Here is a 25,098-nt window from a genome sequence, read left to right on the forward strand (position 1 = left end):
ACAGCCAGAAGCCAATGAATGCTGGGATCTAAAGGTCAGAATGTTACAAATGTTTGCACATTTGAAAAAGGTATCTGTCATGTGCTCTTTCATCTTCTTCCTCCTGATCCATCACCACCAGGGAATCCAAAAAAGATTGAGAAAATTTTAATATTCAAAATCAACATTTGTGAACTATTCTCATACTACCCACTCATAAGAATAATCTCACACTGGCAGCACTTAAATAAATTACCAAAGAAGAGCGGAAAAGAATTCTTACCATTAGCCTTTTCCCTTTTGAGGACATTTGGTGGAATGGACAACAGAGATCAAGATCCATGGATTGGAGCGGTGGAGAAGGATATTCGGTGGTGATCCCGGGGTTGACCAGGTGATGGAAAAGATGACACATTTGTTAAATTTGCAGAGGACATCAAGTTAGACACTGCTGGAGCAGCAAGTGTAGATCTTAGAAAGAGAAAACAAAAAACAGTATGTTCACTAATACGGACCACCTGGAAAAAGAAGAGAGGAAAAAAAGACATGGATTTATCTGCGAAAGAAAATGTATGCCCACCAGGTACAAAAAAAAAAAAAAGAAAAGAAAAGAAAAAAGACTCCTTTGTGCCCTACAGCAGTGGAGGCTATACTCCTCCTCACCAAAATGCTCAAGTGTCCAGTCTCTGGGCAGAATGCAAGCAACTCCCCCCGCTAGCCCGAGATTCATCAGGATGAGTACAAGCTATGGGATGGAAAGGTTTTGGAACTTCTCAAACACATCACAGCTTCTGATTTTAGTGGCAAACTATCAGGAAAAATCCTAAACCAAAGAACTTGGAAATACTTTAGAGATGAGGGTGGGCTTATACAGAGAATATACTTCTCAAAATATTTCAAAGAGAAACATCTAACAAGCAAAAGTCATCCTAAAATATCAAGCTCAATGTTATGGTCAATAATGACATCCAGTAGAGTTCCGTGAAACTCCACTATGAAAATAAATTATGGCTACTAATAATTTGATTTTAATCACTAACACCAGGACAAAAAAATAAATAAAAGTAATGTCACCAACAGGTACATGGTCTTGTATTTTTACTGCCTGCCCCCTCCATGACATTGATAATGATGATAACCTTTTACATATATGTTTTTAAGGTTTCTTAGGACACTAAACATTGTGAGCTTCAGGGTCAAAGAGCCAAAGAAGGTTTCTGAAACTAGGAAAGTAAATCAAATATTCTCTTGGTTGTTTTCAACCTCTGGTAAGGAACACAAAGCTAGAAGTCATTTCTACAACTACAGAGACTGAGGGTTCTGGCGCTTGTCATTAATTGGTAGGGCAATGATACGGTTTCTGAATACATATAAACACATGTAACAATCAAGTCCTATCTTCCCGTTAAAGATGTTCCCATTAAAGTCATTATATTACACACAAAAACACTGTACTGCTCTTCTGTCTCATTTCCTCCTCTGCCTGCAGTAGCCCACCAAAAATAGAAGGAAAACCATTTTAAATAAAAAGAGGTCTAATATTTATTAATTTATTTAGTCATAACGGCCAACATTTATTTAATGTTTATGATGTACTTGGTACTTACTATTTTAAGCCCTTAAATATCTTCACAAAACTACATGCAGTTGGTACTGTTATCACCAGTCCCACTTTACGTAAGGAGAATCCAAGACACAAAGCGAGGTAGTCACCCCAAATCACATCCCTAGTATGTAGTGGGGTCAAGATTTGGATCTAAGCAGTAGGATTCCAGTGTCCCACACTCAACCTGCATGCTGTCTATGCTGTTTCTCAAATACATGTGCCAACACCACATCTACTATTTAAAAAACAAAAAAAAGGGGCACCTGGGTGGCTCAGATGGTTAGGCATCTGCCTTCGGCTCGGGTCATGATCCCAGGGTCCTGGGATCGAGTCCCGCATCAGGCTCCCTGCTCCGCGGGGAGCCTGCTTCTCCCTCTGCCTCTGCCTCTCTCTCTCTCTCTGACTTTCATGAATAAATAAACATTTAAAAAACAAAAAAAACAACAACAACAAAAAAGTAAACTATTGTTTAAAGACAGTAAACATTGTCTGTGACCTAAGTGTTTTTTGATTATTTAAAAAATCTCCAAGAATACCAGATACAAACAAACGAAAATAGTCACACACCCCCACACACACACTTTCTGAAGACCATTTAAATAAAAAAGATTCCACTTGGATGTAGAAACTTTTGACCATTTAGGGTGACAAAAAAATGAAATGAGCTATACTGAAAGACAAATTGTAAGCATCCACTCTCGAAAAAAGCGATTCTCCTAAGAGACATGCTTATCTACTTTTTAAAGTAGAGTTTGGAGTAAATACAGTGTTGCTTCTAAGATAACTTCAGGATTTATTTTGCACTTTATACTCTCCTAAATCTTCCTCCCATCATCCCTGATTGCAGTCTAAATCTGAGTTTAAAGGAATTACACAAGATCCAGTACATGATCATAATCATACAGGTTGAAACATCAATTTTTAATGAAAGTTGTCATGTATTTGTGAAGAATAGATTTTAACTGAAGCCCTTCACAAGTAACAATCCAATTAATTGTATTTTTGATTCTCCTAACATTTCTCTGGATCAAATGTTCTCAATTGGCTAGGTTTATCTAAGACATTTATTTGCTACCTTATTTCAAAACTTAAAGGAGAAAATGCCTCCAAACATAGTTATTAAAAGGCAGAGAAAAAAAGCAACCAAGGATTTTATTGATGAAATGTAATTTTCCATGTGTTCTATTTCAAATATGGGCAGAAGAGGAAATGATTTTTTGTTTTGTTTTGTTTTAAAGATTTTATTTATTTGACAGAGAGAGACACAGCAAGAGCGGGAACACAAGCAGGGGGAGTGGGAGATGGAGAAGCAGGCTTCCCGCGGAGCAGGGAGCCCGATGTGGGGCTCAATCCCGGGACGCTGGGATCATGACCTGAGCTTAAGGCCGACGCCTAACGACTGAGCCACCCAGTCGCCCCGAGGAAATGATTTTTGGATCCAATCTTGTATGATCCTGTGATAATCAAGAATTGACAACACAGGACACAAGTATTAGATCACGTGGCTCCACCACGACAAATCCAAATGGACTTTTAGAAGTGGGGTGCTGGAAATAGCATTAAAAGCTTTATCAACAGCTCCTGGAGACTGGAAACCACCATAGCCCCACCATGCCCTTATCCATTATTCTAGGTTCTAATGAGTCCTTCCGTCAACACCATGGTGGGTGTGGGGGATAAAACAGGAAATATGAGTGGCCATGTTTCTCTCTTTCAGACCATACACCCTCTAATGGCACCTAATATCCAAAGTAATGCCAATGTAGTTGAATAAATACAAACAACAAGGAAAGAGTCTTTTAAACTCAGTGTCAATGAGAACAGCAGAAGCCAGAAACTCAGCACTTAAAAGAAAAAAACCACCCAAATTTAAAATATACCTTGGAATGAGTTCCTATAAGTGACTTTGGGATTCCACAAAATCTTGGGACCTCTCTGTACTTTAAAAATCTTCGGGGTGCTTGGGTGGTAGGTTAAACATCCAACTCTTGGTTTCAGTTCAGGTCCTGACCTCAATGTCCTGAGATCAAGCCCCACATCAGGCTCCACACTCAGTAGGGAGTCTGCTTGAGATTCTCTCTCCCTCTCTCTCTGCCCCTCTTCCTGCTCCCATGCACTCTCCCTCTAAATAAATGAATAAATAAAATCTTTTGAAAAAATAAATAAATAAAATAAAAATTTTAGCTGCTTAGATCTATGCCTACTAAACTTAAAAACAGCAGGCTGCCTTAAGAGGTCATACTTTCTTATTACTGCCCACTTCAGAAATGTTTCTTAATGCCTCATCACAACACAGAACAATTTAAGACCATCTTTTCCAAACAGCATAAAACACAAAACTAGCACACAGGGTAGCTGCTCATGAGTTCTCTAGGAAACAAGGATTCTGTGCTCAAAGTGTGAGACCCATAGCATGCTATGATCCTTCCTTCCTGGGAATGCACCATATACATGAGTAAATTCAAGACTCTGAGAAGTCCACAGAAAGTTTGTAAAATGCCTATATTTATATGATCAAAGAATACATTTCACCTAATACTTCATGGGGGATCAAGAATTCAGTTTCAGAAATGTTGCTCTAGATTCCTGAGCTTAGCATTAAATGTATGCATCCGTCCCCAAATTACCCTTAATCATAACAAACATTCACAACTCTGATGAGCAATGTAGATCTCACATCTCAGATTCCCCCACAGAAGCCTCTCCTCCAGTGAAATAATCTCTTCCCCATGTCCTCAACAGACATTTGCCCCACTGTTTTGTTCAGACCATTCCCAAAGGTAGAATTTCTGCCTTCAATAATTTTATTCAACTTAATCCCCCCAAATCCCTCCTACGTCTCTTCCATATAATGTCATCTGTTCTTTCCCCTGAATAGGTTACCCAAATAAAATAGGTACATGCTTGGGACTACCTACTACCTGTATTAGGAGTACATATTTGCTATACAGATATCTGGTCACCCAACTACCCAGAGACTGGCTGAGAATAGGCTCTAAAAGCTCTTAGTTTATCCTACAATACCTAATATTGCTCCAACAGAGTAGATACCCTATCCATAAATGCTGATGGATTAGAAAACCCATGCCGTAGCCATTCAAATGCTATTGCAATGCTATACTTGGTTTCAAGCATTAATTAACAGACTGACACTAGAATGACTCAAAACTCTTAACTGTGCTTATTTTTACTCTCCAGAAAATCTTTTGGCCTGGTTTAGATATTATCAAAAGCATATCATCAACTTAGGTCTACAAATCAACATCTCAAAGGAATTCCTTAAGGATGACTTAATATACATGGAACATGCTCAGACCTTTAAAAAAGTGAGTAGCATTGGGATTTCCATCCCATCTGGGATCCTTAAGTCCATTCCTTACTCTCTACTCTGTACATCAAAATTCATAACGTCAGATATATTTATGTTGTATATACAAAGTCTTATATTATTCCCTAACCATGATATCCATGTGGCTCTCTCCCTTTCAGGGGACCTCAGGTGACACAAGCCTAGCTAAACACATAGCAATGATATGGCATACCCATCTCTATGGAAGAAATAAGTTCATTTGTAGCAGTATCCAATTTTAGCAAATCAAACCAAGGAAACTAACTCAAGTCTGAGGTGCAGAAGATTCACAAAGAATACTGGATTTCAAAGTAACTAGATAATACACCTGGAGAGAATATAATACATATATACCAGTATGACATCTGAAAAACCACTCAGGAAAATGACTAGCCTAAGAGTCAAGTATTACATTTTCTTAACCAGGTAAAAAGATCAATATACCATTAAATATAGACCAGCTAAAACACTGTAAAAGCAGCTCATTATGTAATTCCAAAATTAGAATCACAGTTCTGTGGCTTACATTAAGGAGCATCCAAACTTCCATAGGAAGCTGTAAGGAGGACTGATTAAAAGCCCTGGAGCAGGTGATCTAGGCGCAAACCCGGACTCCATTTCTTACTCCAATCTGACTGGGGGCAGATTCCTTCTGACCTTCACGGAGTTTCCTCAACTGACAAATGGGGATAAAATAATGATCTACCCCATTATATTGCTGTGAAGTTTCAATCTGATGACCCCAGGACACCCTGACAACGTTGCTTAGTATACAGTATGCAATATATGTTAACACTATTATATCCCTATGATCTAAGTAAAAGATTTAACCTAAAGGCTGGTACTGCAATTACTAAGTGAGAACACATATAAACCTCCATTGTGCTACCCTTAATGTTAGACCACGTTGTTGTGTGGATTACTTATTGCAGAAACAACAGAAAGGGCTTGCAATGGGTGTTTATTAGTAATAAATATTTGCAATCCATAAGTCCTACCTACCACCTGCAGGGAAGGTAAAATTAGAACTTTAGGCAAACACCATCACTGAGAAATCCACTAGGCAATCTAAATTACAATTCTGCTATGGCCTACCTGTGGAAGCTGTATATTTGTACTGCACGGTCATTAATTTACACACATTTACTATGTTTTTACCTTCACATGGTTTTAGCCTCATGTAGAAAACTTTGAACATGAAAGGTATCAACGTTTTTCTCTTTCCTTGATGAAAGGAAAAAGTCACAGAAGAAAAATTTATGTTTTAATGAATCTTTAACACATTAATGTTAATGGGAAAAAAGGGGGTGCATACATTTTCATCTTATTAGAGCTGAAAAACTCTTAACAATACATTCACAAGTTCTTCCATTATGAATAAATGTAAATTAGTTTAACAAAGTCTTAATAGATGTCACTTGAGGAAAGATCTCAAACTCAAACCTACTTAATAACATTTCCAGTTATTCGTTATTTATTCTATCTTTCCCCATCTCTATGTCTTGGGTTTTCTTTTTAAAAATTTTAAGCTATCTCTATACCCAATGTGGGGTTCAAAGTTACAACCCTGAGATCAAGAGTTGCATGCTCTACTGACTCAGCCAGCCAGGGGTCCTGGATTTTTGTTTTGTTTTGTTTTGAAGTAAACTCTATGCCCAACATGGGGCTTGAACTCACAATCCCAAGATCAAGAATCACATGCTCTACCAACTGAGGAAGTCAGGTGCCCCACATCTCTATACCTTAATTCTTTTCTTTAGCTCACTATACCTCAAGATCATATTCTTTTTTATTTTTAGATCTCATACTGCATTCATGTCTTAACTTTGTAGTAGTAAATGTTGTATATAAATTTTCAGTGCTGTGAGTCACTTTCTAGAAGTCTCATTTCTCCCCTTTTCCTTTGAGAAGAATTGCTTGTTGGTGTTTAATGCTGATATAAAGTGGAAATGACAATGTAAGAGGCAAATGAAACCCAGCTTCAAATCAGCTTGTTCAAGCCAACGCTCTCCATGAGGACATGGTCTCCCCTCCACAGAATATGGTAAGACTTGATTTCCACTCACTGTATTCTCCCCACCACAGAATTAAGGAACAAAACAGATTAAATGGTAAACAGGCAAAATGAAAATAGTTTTGGATTATAGCATATACTGAAAATTTTCTCATTATACGTGTAACATATAAAGTATAACTTCTCATTATATTTGTAATGACATATGCAATGAAATCTAAGTATTTACTCACATATATAGAACCTAAAGCAATTTTACATCTTCTGTAATGAAATCTAGTGGTAATTCTATTATTTAAGAAAATGAAATTCTGAAATTTTATTTTGGTCTGATTAGCACATTCTTAGTATTATAAAGCCACCTGAGTTTTGCAGGATGCATGTGTGCCTTGTATACCAATGTCCTAAAAGGCCCAGAAATCATAAAATCCCATATTTTGTGCTATCATGGTTATTTCTATGTAGTAGTATTTCTTAGAGATAATCAGCAATATGTTAACTTTCCAAATGATGTTTGTTTTTAAAAGACCTTGGTATTTTATTTAGACTTACGGTTACAGTTCTCTTAAAAGTGAGCATAAGATCATTCAGCTGAAGTTTCTCCCTGAAAATATGTATCAACCATAGGAGCACCTGGGGACATGACACCCTTTCCGGAATTTGATATAAAGCTGGTTTCATCTTTGAATCTATCTACAAGTGGGATTAGTTAATGCAGAACTAAAAAGGACACAGAAATAGTTTTATCTCAATAGCAGTATAAACATGGGAATTCAGCCTTAGCAATGAAGCTCCACCAAATAGGTGGAGAACAGGGCTCAACACTCTCTGGCTCTCTCTTGTCCCTCTGCCTCCCTGTCTAAGGGCTGCTGGCTGCATTTGCTCACTATGCAAGCATCTGACCCCACATATGGCCTGTGGACCGGCCTGTAACTAAATGGAATGGGTCTGACACCACTTTACCTTTCTTTACAGAGGTCACTGACCTCAATTTCCATAATGAATCACTTTAGAAATGCATTTGTTTCTAAATACTCCAGAAAAGGTCAGATTTATCTGAGAAAGCTCTTCCATTACTTAAAACTCACCCAGAGTGCCAGCTGTAGGTCAGATTCTGTGTTCCCCTGTATTCCTCCAGGATACCTGCAAAAGGACCTACCAGGTCCTCTTCAACCCCCAAGTATCCAGTCTAGCATAAGCTCTTCCTTCCCACATCCCCAAGGATCCCTCACTACAGGTACTCACCCATCCCAACTTTCTCTGCTGTACAGCAGACCACTCATCTTCCCAGTTTTGACATGTTATTTTATTAAATTTTCAAAATATGTATCCAACCACCACTAGGAACTAACTCCTTAAGCTTGTATACAACTCTAAAGCCAAAAGAAATGTATCAGACAAATTCAAGAAAAGCTATGAAACCAACACCATGTAACAGTATTAACTGAATTAGATAGAGGAGGTTGTCCCACAATTAATTTGTCCCTTGCAGCCTGACAGCAGCACCAAAGCTACAGCCAAGAGTCTCTCAAGTGGAGAGGGGCTTGCCTTACTCTGGACAGCCAAGTGGCTCAATTCTCCCGCCACTCTTCCAATTAAACTGTATCAGAAAAGGATGTCATCCAGCCTAAACTTGGTAGAAACTCATCTTGTATAAATCAATGGTTAGCAGAAACAAAGACTACTACTTGGGGCAGGCACAAATGTAAACACAGGTGCTGAAGTTCCATGGGGTGATTTTGTTACAACATTACCATTCAAATGATTCAGGATGTATTTAGACCAGTTTATTATTGTTACCAAAATGAAAACACAAAACTATGGTGCTCTGGAAGAGAAGGAAGTCCCCAAGAGTATGTGCTCGAACAGAAGACTACACAGCCCAATTGATGGACACTTCTCCAGATACACTCCTCCATCCTGACCCTCAGTCCAGCTACCATATGGCAAAGTAATAGGATGAGTCGATCCCACCCAGGGAGCCAAGTCTTACCTTCCAAGAATATTCATCATATAAAAACAAATTCTTGGAAGAGAACACAATGTCTTTAATCCAACGAGTATGTTTTTAACTCTAGAATCCCAGCATGATGGGGAGAAAGAGGGAGAGAGGGAGAAAGAAAGAGGGAAGGAGGGAGGGAGAGGGAGAGAGGAGCTGGAGAGACTTATTTAGGGGCAGAGTTTTTAGGAAAGAATTATTGAATTCCCATTGTTCCCTAATACACGTACACTCCACATACACTTCTTTTCATCCCTCTATCAAGAGCCTTTTGCCAATCACTATCATTCCCATGGTGAATGCCAACCTACGTACACCTGATCATAAGAATCCACATACACGCACTCACACGGCACAGCCTGGGCCCCACTCAGCTCTACACACTTCCATCTAAATTGGTTCCAAAGCACCAGCCCTTCCCTCCTCTCCTTTTCCTTTCTCCAGAAAAGTACACATGGGTCCTAAAGGAAGAAGTAGCCCTAAAACAAGAAATTTGTCTCTCATTATCTGTTGCTGCAGCACAATCCCAAAAGGCAGAACAGTGTTCAAGCTGGAGGCAGAACCCTCCGTCCATCCCCAAGAGGACGTGCACAATCTCAACAATCTTACTCCACGTTTTCACCTCAGGTCAGCGGGAAGCCACTACCTTCTCACCAAATGTAACTCACCACCCTTCTTCCAAGATCTACCATGTGAGATTCGTTCTGAAGCCTACACCTTTCAAGAAAACCAAACCACAATGAAATCATCAAAATCAGTAATAGCACCAGCAATGAGTGTGGGAACACGTATTGCGCCAGGCATGTTATACACAGGACTTTACCTACATTTTCACCTTTAGTCTCACAACTCAGAGGTATATGAAATCACCACAAGTGATGGTACCATCACAATTCAAATATTTAGGGCACCTGGGTGGCTCAGTTGGTTAAGCGACTGCCTTCAGCTCAGGTCATGATCCTGGAGTCCCGGATCGAGTCCCACATCAGGGTCCCCGCTCAGCAGAGAGTCTGCTTCTCCCTCTGATCCCCTTCCCTCTCGTGCTGTCTCTCATTCTCTCTCTCTCAAATAAATAAAATCTTTAAAAAAAAAAAAACAATTCAAATATTTACACACAGCTATTCCCCTAAGTTGAAACATTAAAATTATTGTCCCAAAAATGTCATTAGCGTGCTCTGGCATGGAAGGGCAGCATTTAAGCTCAGTAGCATATTATCCAGGCACTGATAATAATTGACATATGGTACTGAACAGATACAAGAACATTTAAGACACATGTAAGAATAAAGAATTTTTTAAAATATGGATGCTCTATCAGTCCGCCAGGGCGGCTGTAACAAAATACCACAGACTGGGTGACATCAACAACAGGAATGTATCGTCTCCCAGATCTGGAGGCTGGAGGTCCATGATCAAGGTGTCTGCAGGGCTGGTGTCTTCTGAGGCTTCTCTCCTTGACACACGTACAGCTCTCCTCTTGCTCCCTCTATCTCATGGTGGTCCCCTGCTTTTGCTTCCCTGATACCCGCCCTGTGTGTCCAAATTTCCACTTCTTAGAAAGATACCAGGGCACCTGGGTGGCTCAGATGGTTAAGCGTCTGCCTTCGGCTCAGGTCATGATCCCAGGGTCCAAGGATCGAGTCCCGCATCGGGCTCCCTGCTCCTTGGGAGCCTGCTTCTCCCTCTGCCTCTCTCTCTCTCTCTGTGTCTCTCATGAATAAATAAATAAAATCTTTAAAAAAAAAAAAAAGAAAGATATCAATCAGGGAGGATAAGGGCCCAACCTAAAAACCTTATTTTAACTTAGTATCTCTTTAAAGACCTCATTTCCAATCAAACTTACATTCTGAGGAACTGGGGGCTGAGACAACAACACATGAATGTGGGGGGGGGGGGGGGACACAGTTCAAACCTGACACCCCTATTCCCAATCTACATCAGTTCAGGAAACTGGACACTGGCAGCCTCTCTGTGGGTCGTGACCCTTGTCCCACGGGGGCAACCACTCCAGTGGTTTTCGTTTTCCATTTCTCGATTATTTTACCAACTTTGATGTTTTTAAAACTACCCTTTTTCCCCTACCAGCCCATTTAAAGCAATAAATTAGCCTCTGAATGGTGCTGTAGCTGCATCTCCCAGTCTTTGATACATTGGGTATATGCACTATTAACACTTCAAAATACATTCTTTGACCTATGGGTTGTGTAGAAGTGAGTTGTTCAACTTGCAAATGTGGTGGAATTTTCTAGATGGCTTTCTGTTACTAATATCCGATTTAATGTTGCTGTTGTCAGAGAACATACACGTTGTGTGATTTCAATCCCTTTTACATCAGAGAAACTTGTTTGATGGTTCAGCATATGGTCTTCATATTTAGAATAATGTTAGTAATAGCATACTTCAACATAGCTGCATTCACTGTGGCTATGTGAATTAAATATATCAGCCACTTATAGGATTGCTTAAGTAAACAGACACAAGCAAAAAAACAAAGCTTATTTAATTAGGTGAAAGTTTGGCTGCTACTTGTGGAAAGTGGACAAAGTATTTTTAGTTGCACAAATATTTTTGACCCAAAGCATTGACAGTCTAACCTTAGAATTATAAAAGGTTTTTAAATATATCATACAATTTCTAAACCAAATACTAATTGCTCTACTTCTAAGAGAGAAATACTAGGTGTTATCAATAGATCAAATAACTACCTTAAACCTTACCCTGGGGCAAACTGAACTAGACTAGGATTTAAGACTTTTTTTTTAAAGAAATATCCAGAAAATGATTGTCCACTATCAAGGTTTATATTATCAAAGTTATATAAAATAAAACTGTAAACCTTTTCTTCAAAGATTTCCAAATATAAGAGAAACAAGCCTACAAAACTATTTTATTTCTAAAAAGGATGTAAACTTTGAAATACTGCAAAATTTCTAAAAATGAAAAACAGCAAACGCTTAGGGTCTGTCTTTAGTAAAGACGATGTAGTAAAGTACTGTTCTCCCAAAGCTATTTAAACAGCAAGATTCAGAAGTAAACCTTATGTACATGCGTTCCTAATCAAGGGTTTAACCCACATAATATAAGTTACATAAATCAAAACAGCGAGGCAACATTCTGGAAGGAAGGGGCTACAAATGCTGTAAAGTTTTTTAGCCTGGGATAAACATGAACTGAAAGCAGCATAAAGGTTTCCTGATTGCTTTTTAGCACACAACTAAGTAGATTTTTAATGTCCAATTTTTAAATTTCTCTAAAAATGAATTTCGGTAAAGACCATGGAAACGTCATGATTAGGGCCCAAAGTAGAGCATGTTAACCACGCACATGTTTGCAGTCTCACCTTTTAACCTTGTGGGTCGCTGCATTCCAACATACTGTTAGCAATGCTGTGGGCACAGGGCTGGTGGCTTGATTCTGCTCATACCGGCTCAAACGTTCCTCCGGTGAGCCCGTGTTAATGAAAAGTCTCCTTTCCAAAGATTCTTTTGGACCATTCTTACAGAAACCTTGTATCTGAGCCAGCAAACGGCCTCATGCAGATCTGCAACTGTACATTTTTCAGGCATTACACTAGATTTTCTTATACAGTTCCCTATTAAAATGGTTTAAATTCCAAACCAAGCCTTGGGAAACAGAGCAGACACTATCTTGAGCCTTTCTACAGCATCTGGCAATGGGGCAAGAGCGCTGAAATGAACAAACAAAAGTAGTTTTCAACTCTTAGTTGGAGAAGCAAATTAATCCTTACTATGGGAACAAGGAGTAAAGCCTTTTGTTATCATCGATTGTGAAATGTTCTTATGACAATTTTAATTTTACAAAATTAGGTTTTGCCCTTAGCCTACAGGTATTTCCCTCCTGCATTCTGGACTAATCCACCTTTATAGCTAACTCCTGTCAAAATGACAAAGGAGAATTCTTTTGGTGAGGTATCCTTATCAATGGAAACTTGTATGCATTGATTGATGGGGTGTTAGAGGAAAGGACCATTAATTGATTTGTAATAAATAAAGCACAATCTCCACTTATGACCAGCAATTGATAAAGGCAGCTTTTTCATCATTGGTAAATTTCTTTATACTTAAATGTATGAAAGCAGTCCAACTCAACCATCACTCAACTCATTAATGGAACAGCTTTATTCACACAATTCCCATGGAATGGCCCAAATGAAAGGTCGCTCGGTGTGGTCATCATATTAAAGAAGTAAAAAATTTTAAAGTCAAATGGAAAATGTCATTTAAAGTTACAATATGGTGTAACAGAAAACCCCGTGGGTCTGGAATCAGATGATCTAAATTCAAATTCCAGCTTGGCCTTTATTATTTACTAAAGTTGCCTGGGTCTCAGTTGTCTCCTTTCCAAAATTTGCAAACCTCTACACCTTGCAGAATAATTGTAATAAATGAGCAATACATGTAAAATGTCTGATACATAGCATAAAGAGCTAAATAGCCAGTTTTCCTAGTATTATTGTCTAGGGCAAAACAATTTCAGAGCAATTCATTTCTCATTTATGCATGTTCACACTAACAGAGCCAAGTAAACATTCCACTGAATGGGCTCCTTTCAAGCTCCTCTTCACTTAGGGAGGGGAAAAAAATCCAACTTTTTTTTTTTTTTTCTCAAAAATAAAATTGTGTGATTACAGTATTCTTCATACACTGCCCTTCACGTTGGTGATTTTGCTTTGATAAAGGAAGTGACAGCAACACTAGATTTTTAAAATGCATTTATAACACGGCCGGTTAGCTCAGTTGGTTAGAGCGTGGTGCTAATAAAATGCATTTATAATATTTAGGAATACCTTCCAAAGTTCTTTTAATTACATGGATGTTAACTATTCTGAATTTATAATAGTAAACACACCTCATTGCAACTGAGGATGTAGGACAACCTTGGCAAAAATGAGATGAGGCACCAGAAAGGCAAGGTGTATGCAATCTGGACTCGAATAAAAGTTAATTGCGCTTAAATTTCCCTTCTTATAAATACTGATAGAGAAACAGAATTGATGCCAGAAGACTAAAGATGAGGAAGATCAAAGATACCGCTAGAAAGAGAGAGAGAATCCCAATAATACACACCACCAGCGCACATACTGTTGATCCTAGACAAGGCTCTTGGCAAACTGTTACAAGAATGGTTTGTGACAACTCAGAAAAGAAAGCAACTCTCCTGACACACAGTGTGGGTTCAACAGGGACAAGACAAACCTCATTTCCTTCTCTGACAAGGCTAGTGGCCTGGCACATCAGGGAAATACACTGAACAAAATGTACTTGGACTTGAGTAAGAGATTGGACAAAGGCTCTCATGACAACTTAATGGACAAGGTATAAAAATATGGGCTGAATGCTAGGGTACTTTGTTAAACTAATAAACGGTTGATCCAAAATGGCATCGACCTCCAATCAATGCTGTGACCTTCCATGGAAGGTCCCCAAAGATAGGGGTTTTTTTGTCCTTGCTCCTTTTGCTACACCATTTTTTGAATTTTTTTATGTTCAAATATTAAAAGTAGTTTCAGGTGTGCAACATAGTGATTCAACAATTATGTACACTGTGAAGTGCTCATTATTATTACTGTATTACAATGTTTTTATGATTTTATTTTTTTATTTAAATTCAATTAGCTAGCATATAGTACACCATTAGTCTCAGATGTAGTGCTCAACAATTTATCAGTTGTTTATAACAGTGGATGTTATACACAACATACAATAATATTGACTATATCCCTTGTGCTGTACTTTTCCTTCCTATAACTTCTTTTATAATTGGAAGTTTGTTCTTCTTAATCCCCTTCAAGTTTGTTCTAAATAGGTGTCTGTTTCTCTTTGCTATTGTTTTGTTTTGTTAGCATCGACATATAAGTGAAATCATATCACATTTATCTTTCTCTGTCTGGTTTAATTCACTTAGCATAATAACCTCAAGGTCCACCACATCACAAACGGCAAGATTTCTATCTTTTTATGGCTGAGTAATATTCCACTGTGTGTATCTATATCACATTTCCTTTTGTTTGTTTTCAATTTTTCTTTAATTTAAGTAGGCTCCATGCCCAAAGTGGGGCTTGAACTCATGACCGTGAGATCAAGAGTCACATGGCCTACTGACGGAGCCAGCCAGGCACCTGTACATTTCCTTTTCATCTATCAGTGAACACGAGGGTTGCTTCCATACCTTAGCTATCATAAATAACACGACAATTGACATAGGACTTTACCATTTTGTTAAAGATTTTATTCACTTATTTGAGAGACAGAATGAGAGAGAGAGTGAGACAGCACACAAGCATGAGCAGGTGTGGGGGGCGGGGAGTGGGAGTTGTAGGGAGAGGGAGAAGCAGACTCCCTGCCGATGTGGGACTCGATCCCAGGGTTCTGGGATCATGACCTGAGCCCAAGACAGACGCTTAACCAACTGAGCCACCCAGGCGCCCCAGGCTTTACCATTTTTAACCAATGACCTGGATGAAGCCAAAGAAGGAATATTTATATTTTAGGATTGCTAAATAAAAGCTGCTATTTGTATCGTGCATTATTTTCCCCCCAAATACCTTGATAGACACTATTACTCTTTATTCGCACAACTATTCAAAAAGTTCAAACATTTTATTTTCCATTTTACAAATGGGGAAATGGAGACATGTGGCAAATTATTCATTTCAAATAACAAGGCTAGGAAAATAGCAGCATCAGGATTTAACCTCAAGTCTTTTGACTTCACATTTTGACCAAAACCTAAGACAGGCAACAATTACAGATGCAGTATCCCAGAAGGTCTTGATGAGCAGCAGTGAAAGAAAACATTGGAGAAATGCCATGAAATAGAGTTCTAGTGTGTCCTTGTGGGTACCATTTTGTCACATGGATATTCTGAGCCATTCAACTCAATGAGACTTTTGTGTTGGTAAATTTGCTAATCCAGCCAAACGAATTATCTACAGTCTCTCTCGGCTGGTCACAAACCACTTGGTTAACAGCATTCAACATTTTGGGGAGATAATAAAAGGGATGGAGGACAACTAGAAAAAAGTCGTCATCATGATGGCAGAGAAGAGGAAATGAGGTCACGTAAAGAATACTTGAAGGAATTATAGGTGTTAAACTAGAGAAAAGACAACTATTGATAGGAAGAAAAGACCAATAGCTGTCTTCAAAATGTATTTGATGTGTTGGACTGTGTGTGTCAGAGGAGGGAATAAAATAAACAGTTCAATCATATATTAGTCAGAGTTTGATCAGACGGAAGTAATACACATCACTATGGATGATATAAAATAAGAAATTAAAGGAATTCAATCTTATGCAATTGGAGGAGCTGTGTCGGTTATTTAGTCTGGAATTGCCACAGGTCAAGTAGGCAGGCAATGAAGACAGCTGGATATGAAGTGGGGGCAAACAAGGAAAAGCTGGCACCCACATCTCTCACCAACTCCAACATGGATGATGAGGTGGACATGCAGGAAAAGGGGGTGCCTTCAGCTCAGAGCTGCACACTTTGTCCTAGGACCTGGAGAAGCCAATGGAGTCAAGCACACAGAAGATGGAGGTGGAGAGACCCAAGTGCAGGCCCCACACTAGCACTGGAGGCCAGAGACGATCAACAACGTGAGCAGGCTGCAGAGCCTAGCTTCCAGTTTCAATTTACCTAACTGGGTACAGCGCAAAGTCAACAAAAATGGACACTTAGATTTCTGACCAATACAAGCATGTGAAGTACCCAAAGACTCCAGAAAGTAGTGGACTCTCGGTCATCAGCTGTACTCATCTTGGTTCAGGTAACATTTGGAAGAAATGTTATCAGTAGAAAAAGTGATTCATCCATCAGATGTGATTATTTAAGATCCTTTCCCACCCTGGGGGTACCATTATTGTACTACAAGGCATAGATTGGTTAAATAAACCTATTTTGAGAGTAAATGCTCACACTTTGGGCACACAGTCTCTACAGCATTAAACAAAACAAATCATGGATGGGGTGCCTGGGTGGCTCAGTCAGTAAAGCGTCCCACTCTTGGTTTCAGCTCAGATGGTGATGTCAGGGTCATGGGCTCAGCCCCACATCAGGCTCCATGCTCAGCACGGCAGAGTCTGCTTCAGACTCCCTTTCCCTCTCCCCACCCCAGCCATTCACTCTCCTCACACTCTCTAATAGGTAAATAAATCTTAAAAATAAAATCATGGAAACAAATTCAGAATTCTAAGTTCAGTAGTGATTTATAAACTTAAAACATGTTCACAATAGCCATAAAGAAATATAATTTTTTTCATTCAAGTGGTACACATTCTAGACTCCCCAACAGCATGTGTAGCACCCATGAAAAGTATATTATTGCCTAGAATACGGAAAACCCGATGACATCTCTGATACAAGGAGATAGAAATGGTAACATCTTCCCAGGCTTTCAACTCACTGGGGCTGGAGCTGAAACCCTCTCCTTCCTTTTTACGCCCTTCGGTGAAACTCCATCAGGAAGCATCATTTCTCCTGTTCCTGCCCTACACTTAAGAGTCTGGTACAACAAGAGGAAGAGTCACAGAGGCAGCTTGCATCAAGAACATGTAAATCCTCCTAAGGAGCCTGCTCCTCATTCTCATCCTGACCAAGTGCCAATCAAGCTCAGACTTGCAAGATCAAAGGCAAGAGACACTCATCCAACTCAACCAAATGGAGGGTTCTGGCAGCCTACCATCACAACAAAAACCATGAGAATTCTCCAGATAGTGACGGAATGATCCATCTCTGAACATACGTTCAACTGCGTATGCCAATAACTTCTGAACTTGTCCAATTGTACATGCCCTTTGGCATCTAAATATCATACTCTTGTTTCAACTTCCATCTCACAGTTTTCTCCAATCCAACTAATTCACAGCCACTGAGGTTTTTGCCCCACAAGATCTTGGGCTTCAGAGCTTTTACAAACCACTTTACATGCCAGATGGCGTTCTGTTTTTTCTCATCTTAAAATGTGTCCCATCTTCTATTTCTGACCTGTCCCAGTAGTTTTCTTTGTCCTAGCTTCCGGTAATCAACCACTAAAGGCAAAACTCATTGGTAAACAGCGCCTCCCCGGGGGGAGGGGGGGGTCCTAACTTAAACACTAGCAAAGTCTAGTAGTCGAGGGTTTGTGGTATTTCCCACAAGATTTAGTCTAACAGCTTACACTGGAACAGTTCAAATACCTCCTGCTCATGGCATGGCACCAGCTCCTGCCATATGTGCGGGTCCCATCCACCAATGCATTTGACACCAGCAAGAATATGTAGATTAATGAAATTCTCTACCTGTGCTGCAGACATGCCCACAGCTTTATTTCTTTTTACCATGATATTAATGCATTTCAGGCTCCAAGTTTATGGCCTGTGATTTTTTCTTTTTTCTGGATGGCTGAGTTACGCCCACCAAGACAACCTAACATCCAGACAGCAACCCCAGGGGCAATGTGAGGAGGATTTTCTGATTATGTCATCAAACAGGAAACCTCATGGAGACTCTAGGATTAATGTATTTTCCACTGGAGCTGAAAGCAGGCAGGATGTAGTCACTAGAAGGGAGAGAGGGAGGGGAAAATGTTGGTAGGGGTGGAGGTGGTGTCATGAATATGACATTTAAAGAAGTAACTCGCACTTATTCACATCTTAAGCCTCCAAGCAAATACAGATTTTAAGACTTCAGTCGAATGTGGTAAGAAGAAAATTATATAAGCACTGGATGTGGATGCACCCCACAATGAGTTTCTCTAGACCACAGCACCATTCTTGCTCCAGATGGCATGGAGACTAATTTATAAACGACACAAGTTCAATAGGTGTATGGCAATTGTTCTGCTGCAGCTCTCTGGCCACCCACTTCAGTAGAACTGAGAGCTTTCAATCAACTCTTGTCTCTCAGAGGGCCTTCAAACAGCATCAGAACATGTGGACAACATGTTCTCAGAAAGGAGGTGGCCAAATATGAAAGTAGAAAATCAAGTTAAATAGAAATGGAAAATACAAATACATACCCGTTTTCTCCAAAATCCAGAATACCCAGTAGGGAGTAAGAACAAAGAACTTTTGAGTTTTCATAACCAAGCTTTGCCTGATCTCCTTTTTCTTCCCCGCCTTTCTCCATAGGTACTCACAAGCTTCCCTCACATAGAATGAGGCAGAGGGAGGATTTTCGCAGTACTATTTTAAAAATAGTCAATACTGTGCTTGCCTATCCCCCTTCATTCATTCCTATCACCCCTTATATTGAAAAAGCCTTCCAACACTACCATGGGCCAATGGCTACTTTGCAACCTAGCAGCACCCACACTTTATATTTGTGTTCCGAGCTTCCAGGCAACACACACAAAAAAAAACACAAATCTTAAAGGTCCACCATATTGCAAATATTCGGGAAGGACTGCTCCTGCTCAGTTGCTACTCAAGTAGACGTAAGTCATTTACAAAAAAGAGAAAGATGAATGGAGAGTGAATTCTATTAACTAAATTCTTGGAGTACCCCAAACTGATTTATAAAACCAATTGCAACCTAAACGATTTGATGCTTTCAAAATAGCTGATTTCAAGCACGTCAACCACAACAGTTAAGGTTACAATTTAAGGAGAGAAACTTTTAGGATAGTAAATGTTGAAGCCATCTGCTGGACTGAATCCTTGTCATACACACTTGACTGACTACAAAAGCTAAGCGCACACCTGACCAGGTTTGAATCAGATAGAATGTAAAGGAGGCTAACCAGCTGGCACCCTTCGTAAGCTTCCAAACTCAGGAAACTAAGGTTATGTTACTGGAGGCACCAACCCACCCATCCACTCCAGTTTCAGTCCTCTCCATAATTAGATCTCTTAAAGGAGGGGGCCATTTAGGGCCCCCGAGGTAAGTAACAGTTCCTGCACCCTGACAATACCATGGGGTCTGGTGTTAAAAAAATTTTTTAAAAATAGAAATTTAAAAGTTAAAAATGAAAAAAAAAATAGAACATCTTAACAAAGCAGCAAATATCATATTAAGATTACAGGAAACAATTTTAAGTGAAGACACTTAGAGTCACAAAAGATTATAAAGAACCACCAGTGCTAGTTGAAAATAAAATTGTTCTCCGAGTTCATAATCTATTTTGTTTAAACCCTTGGATGTATGCTTGTCTGTCATTTTTTATTGTCATTGAGCTAATTTTGCAGTTTGTAAATTATCTTTTATACATCCATCTACTCAATGAGAAAGAAGAATTAGCAAAAAAATCATCAAATATTGGGTGCTTGGAGGGAGCAAGATCAAGAGAAACATGAAACCAATCAACTTCTGTATCTTTTTTAAAACACATTTTCTATACTTCCCGTTCACTAGAGATGAAAAATCAGAAGTAGAGAGTGGAGTTTTCTTCAAGTCGTAGAGGCATCTGGAGAGCTGAGCAGTTGACGTAAAGATCTGCCAAGTGTTAAAATTATTCTGAAGACCCTATAAGAATTAAATTTCATAGCAAAGAAATTTTTTTCACTGTGAAAAATATCTCTACTTAAACAAATTATTCAAAGCCTAAGACTGAATACATTCAATAAGGCTGTCAAAGAACAAGGATCTGTTGTCTCTTTTCTTTGCCTCAAGGAACTTGGACAGACAGACACCAGACAGTCTGCTGAACTCCCTGCGGCCCTCAAGGGTGCATTTCTGTAGGACAATGTGTAGACTACAAAATGAACTTAAAGCAGTTCTGTAACTTAAGACTCCCTGTGTTAGGATTTTATACCAAAGTAGTTTGAGTCCATGGTGGCTCCTTACCAGTTCACTCAGCAAAGATACAACCAATCAAATCCAGCAGCGCAACGTATGTAATAACATTATACTTATTCAGAATCACGGACTCTGAGACAAGGTTAAGTTACAGCAGCCAGGGCTATTACATATGCTAGAGCAAACCACATAATACATAGCTGCTTATGTGGAATTAGAAATATCTGCCAGAACTTCCACAGCACGCTCTTCACACTATAACCTCTTCTGGGTGTCAGATCTGGCTACCTTTTAGGGCAATCAATCACCCATTTCATAATGTTTTAATCCAAATAAACAATTTATTAAAAGCAGATCATCACTACCCAACTTCAAGACCTAGCATAGAGCTACAGTAATCAAGACAGTGTGGTATTGGCAGGAGAATAGACAAACAGATCAATGGAACAGAACAGAGAGCCCAGAAATAGACCCACATAAATACAGACAACTGGTCTCCAACAAAGGAGCAGAAGTAACACAACGCAGAAAGGGGAGTCTTCTCAACAAACGGTGCTAGAACAACTGGATATCCACAAGCAAAATAAAATAAAATAAATCGAGACAGACCTTACACCATTCATAAAGGTTAACTCAAAATGGGTCACAGATCTAAACTGAAAACGCAAGGGCACCTGGGTGACTAACTCAGTTAAGCGTCTGCCTTCAGCTCAGGTCATGATCCTGGGGTCCTGGGATAGAGTCCCCCCTTGGACTCCCTGCTCAGCGGGCAATATGCTTCTCCCTCTCCTTCTGTGTGTGTGCTCACTCTCTTGCTATCTCTCAAACAAATAAATCTTTTAAAATAAATAAATTTAAAATGCAAAACTATAGGACTCCTGTACATAACACAGGAAAAAAAAAAAAAAAACCTACATAATCCTGGGCATGACTATGACTTCTTAGACAACAAGGTGAAATCCGTGAAAGAACTGATGAGCTGAACTTGACTAAAATTAAAAACTTAGGCTCTGTGAAAGAAAATGTCAAAAGAATGAGAAAACAAGTCACAGACCAGGAGAAAATATCTGCAGAAGACATATCTTAAAAAGGACTGTTATCCAAAATATAAAAAGAACCCCTAAAACTCAACAATAAGACAATCTGTCAAAAATCCTAACAGACCCCTTACCAAACAAGATATGCAGATGGAAAATAAGCATACAAAAAGATGATCTACGTATGTCAACAGGAAATGCAAATTAAAGCAATGAGATACTACACATCTATTAAAATGGCCAAAATCTGGAACACCAAATGCTGGCAAGGATGTGGAGCAACATGAACCCTGCATTCACTTGCTTAGAAAAATAAAGATTCCCTTACCATACAATTCAGCAATCATGCTCCTTGGTATTTACTCAAAGGAGTTAAATACATATATCCACATAAAAACCTGCATACAGATGTTTATGGCAGCTTTGTTCTTAATTGCCAAAAGATGGAAGCAACCAAGATGTCCTTCAGCAGGTAAATGGATTTAAAAAAAAAAAAAAAAGAATGAAAGGAAGAAAAACTACGGTACGTTCAGACAATGGACTATTATTCAGTGCTTTGGAAAGAAAAAAAAAATAGGAAAAAAGGAGGGATCAAGCCATGAAAATACATGGAGGAGTCTTAAGCACTTGTTACCAAGTGAAAGAAGCCAATCTGAAAATGCTACATAGTATATAATACCAACTACATCATATTCTGGAAAAGAAATAAAAAGATTAGTGGTTGCTAGGACTGGAGAGGGATGAATAGGTGGAATGCAGGTGTTTTAGGGCAGTGAAAATACTCTGTATACCATAATGGTGATACCTATCATTAGTCCAAGAGCAGTGATATAATCTATGGATTCTGGATGACAATGATGTGTCAACACAGCTTCATCAATTGTAACAAAAGTACTACTCTAGTGGGAGAGGTTGACAATGGGGGAGGCTATGTCCCAGTGGGGGCGGGGGAGTATATGGGAAATCTCTGTACCTTCCCCTCAATTTTACTGAGAATCTTAAACTGCTCTAAAAAAATAGTCTTGATTTTCGTATCATAAAAGCAGTCTTTAAAAAATCATTAAAGTGATCCGAGATCATCACTGTCCAATAAAGGTTTCTGTGACTCTAGCAATGCTCTGCATCTACACTTTCCAGCATGGTCCTCTCTAAGCATTATCGGGATACTAAGCATTTGAAATGTGGCTATTACAACTGAGAAACTGAATTTTTAGTTTTACTTAATACTAACAGGTTTTATTAGATAGTGATTATATTGGACAGTATGGTTCTAAAAGACTCAATCAGTAGAGGGAAAAAAAAAATCATTTGAGTTCTTATTTAACAGTCTAGAAGAATTTTACACCTGGAATTACAATTTCAACAAACCAAACATGCAATGATCTCCCAATATCTGAAGGAGATACCTTAGGAACCAAGGTAGAAACTACCAGGGGACACAGATCGGGGGGGGGGGGGGGGGGGAGTCTATTTTAAAATATTGTGCCATTTTTTTAATAAATTATAGCATTTTTCTTCATACAGCGTTAATATCTAAAAAAAAGACAATGAATTAAAAATGGAATCAGGTACATGAGTATTTTAGGAAGGAAAACTACAATTGAAAAAAAAAATTCATCTAATTCTATCAATATTATTCATCCTTAATTTTAAGAAAGGGGAGATAGAAAAGGCCTTTGTCTAATACTTCACAATTTGCATTCTTGTACCTTGATAGACATAACAGTGCGTTGATTTTGTCAGGTGTAAACAGTGTTTTCACACTTCCTACAGAAGTGTGCCTTCATTATTATTCAACGTTTAATTAAGTCATAACACCAGAAAAGATCTGGTAGTGAGTTACAGCATACATGCTCTACATAGCTAGCTAACTACAAAAACAGAGTGCTGGATCTTGAACCTGTAAATAATACATCAAGCAGGTATTGACAAAAACGAGCCCAGGAGAAAAAACCAAGGATCATGGTCAAATACAGACACAACTGGACAGCGGCTCCACCACTCTGTGTGATGGTAGGGCAGGAAACATCTCCTAAACTTTAGTTTCCTTATCTGAAAAACGGAGATAATACTAAATTAAGTCAATACTAGAGAGAATGCCCTGCACATAATAGAGAGTCAACAATAAATGTATACTCTATTAGTCATAGTGTAATAAGACTGTCTTTGGCTATTTCAAGTTACAAAACGACTGGGGCAGTTATCACCCCCGTTTTAACTCATTCTCGACCGTGTCTGGACAGGTAAAATGTCCTATCCAGGTTTTTGTGTTTTGGGTTTTTTAACTTCTTTATCTCATCAGACAAGTGGTCCTTTTGATGCATCCCATTCGTTCCCTAATGTCCAAGACACTGCTATTTTTAACAGAGAGTGAAGGAAATAACCACTTCATCTAACAGTCTTTCCAATTCTTATAAGCATGCTGTTTCTATTTCCTCAGATATTGCCAGACATTAGGTTAACTTTTGAAAGAAAAATTAATGAGGCAAGAAATGGAAAAAAAAAATAAATCATAGATTCTGAAGGATTTTAAGTTGAAGAAACCTTAAAGACCATCGAGTCTAATCCTCTAATCTTGTTTTTTGGAACCTAGACCCTGAGAGGGTAAACTGCCCCAAATTTCTGAGAACTTAGAGCTCAGTGGTTCTGTGACCTTAGTGTTTATTAGAACTTCTTAAGTGATGAGACTTAAGTTATAGCAAATGATTATGGGTACATTTTTTTTTTTTAAGATTTTATTTATTTGACAGAGACACAGCAAGAGAGGGAACACAAGCAGGGGGAGTGGGAGAGGGAGAAGCAGGCTTCCCTCTGAGCAGGGAACCCAATGTGGGGCTCGATCCCAGGACCCTGGAATCATGACCTGAGCCGAAGGCAGATGCTTAACAGTGGAGCCACCCAGGTGCCCCTGATTATGGGTACATTAAGAAAAAAATGAGTACTGATCGTGAACTATTATTACACTTAAATGAGGTTTTTCTGAGGATATAAGTAAATGGCCTTAGTCAATCATTTGGATGAATACATGGAAGAATATATACCCCCCCAAAAAAAATGAATATACAAGGATCTGTAACCTGCTGGATGTTAGAGATAAATCCAATCCCAATAGATTTATAAGTTAAACTTATATCCCTCTCCTCTTGTATTAAATATAAATCTAAAACCACACTGACTTGCTGTAGAGCTAATGTTCCTTCCACTAAATAAGCTGACTCTCAAGAAAGCCTAGAAAAAAGTCAAAAACCAAGTTATCTAACTTGTAAACAAATCTAGTGAAAAAATTTAAGGAAATCTTGAAAACCTCTGGCTTAAATATATTTGAGATGTTATCAATGATATTATATTTCCCATTGCCTGATTCAACTGAATGGACTG

The sequence above is a fragment of the Mirounga angustirostris genome, unplaced genomic scaffold (genome assembly GCF_029215605.1).
Source record: "Mirounga angustirostris isolate CCGP_5_RB_7025 unplaced genomic scaffold, mMirAng1.0.hap1 SCAF_8, whole genome shotgun sequence".
In the NCBI taxonomy this organism is placed as follows: Eukaryota; Metazoa; Chordata; class Mammalia; order Carnivora; family Phocidae; genus Mirounga; species Mirounga angustirostris.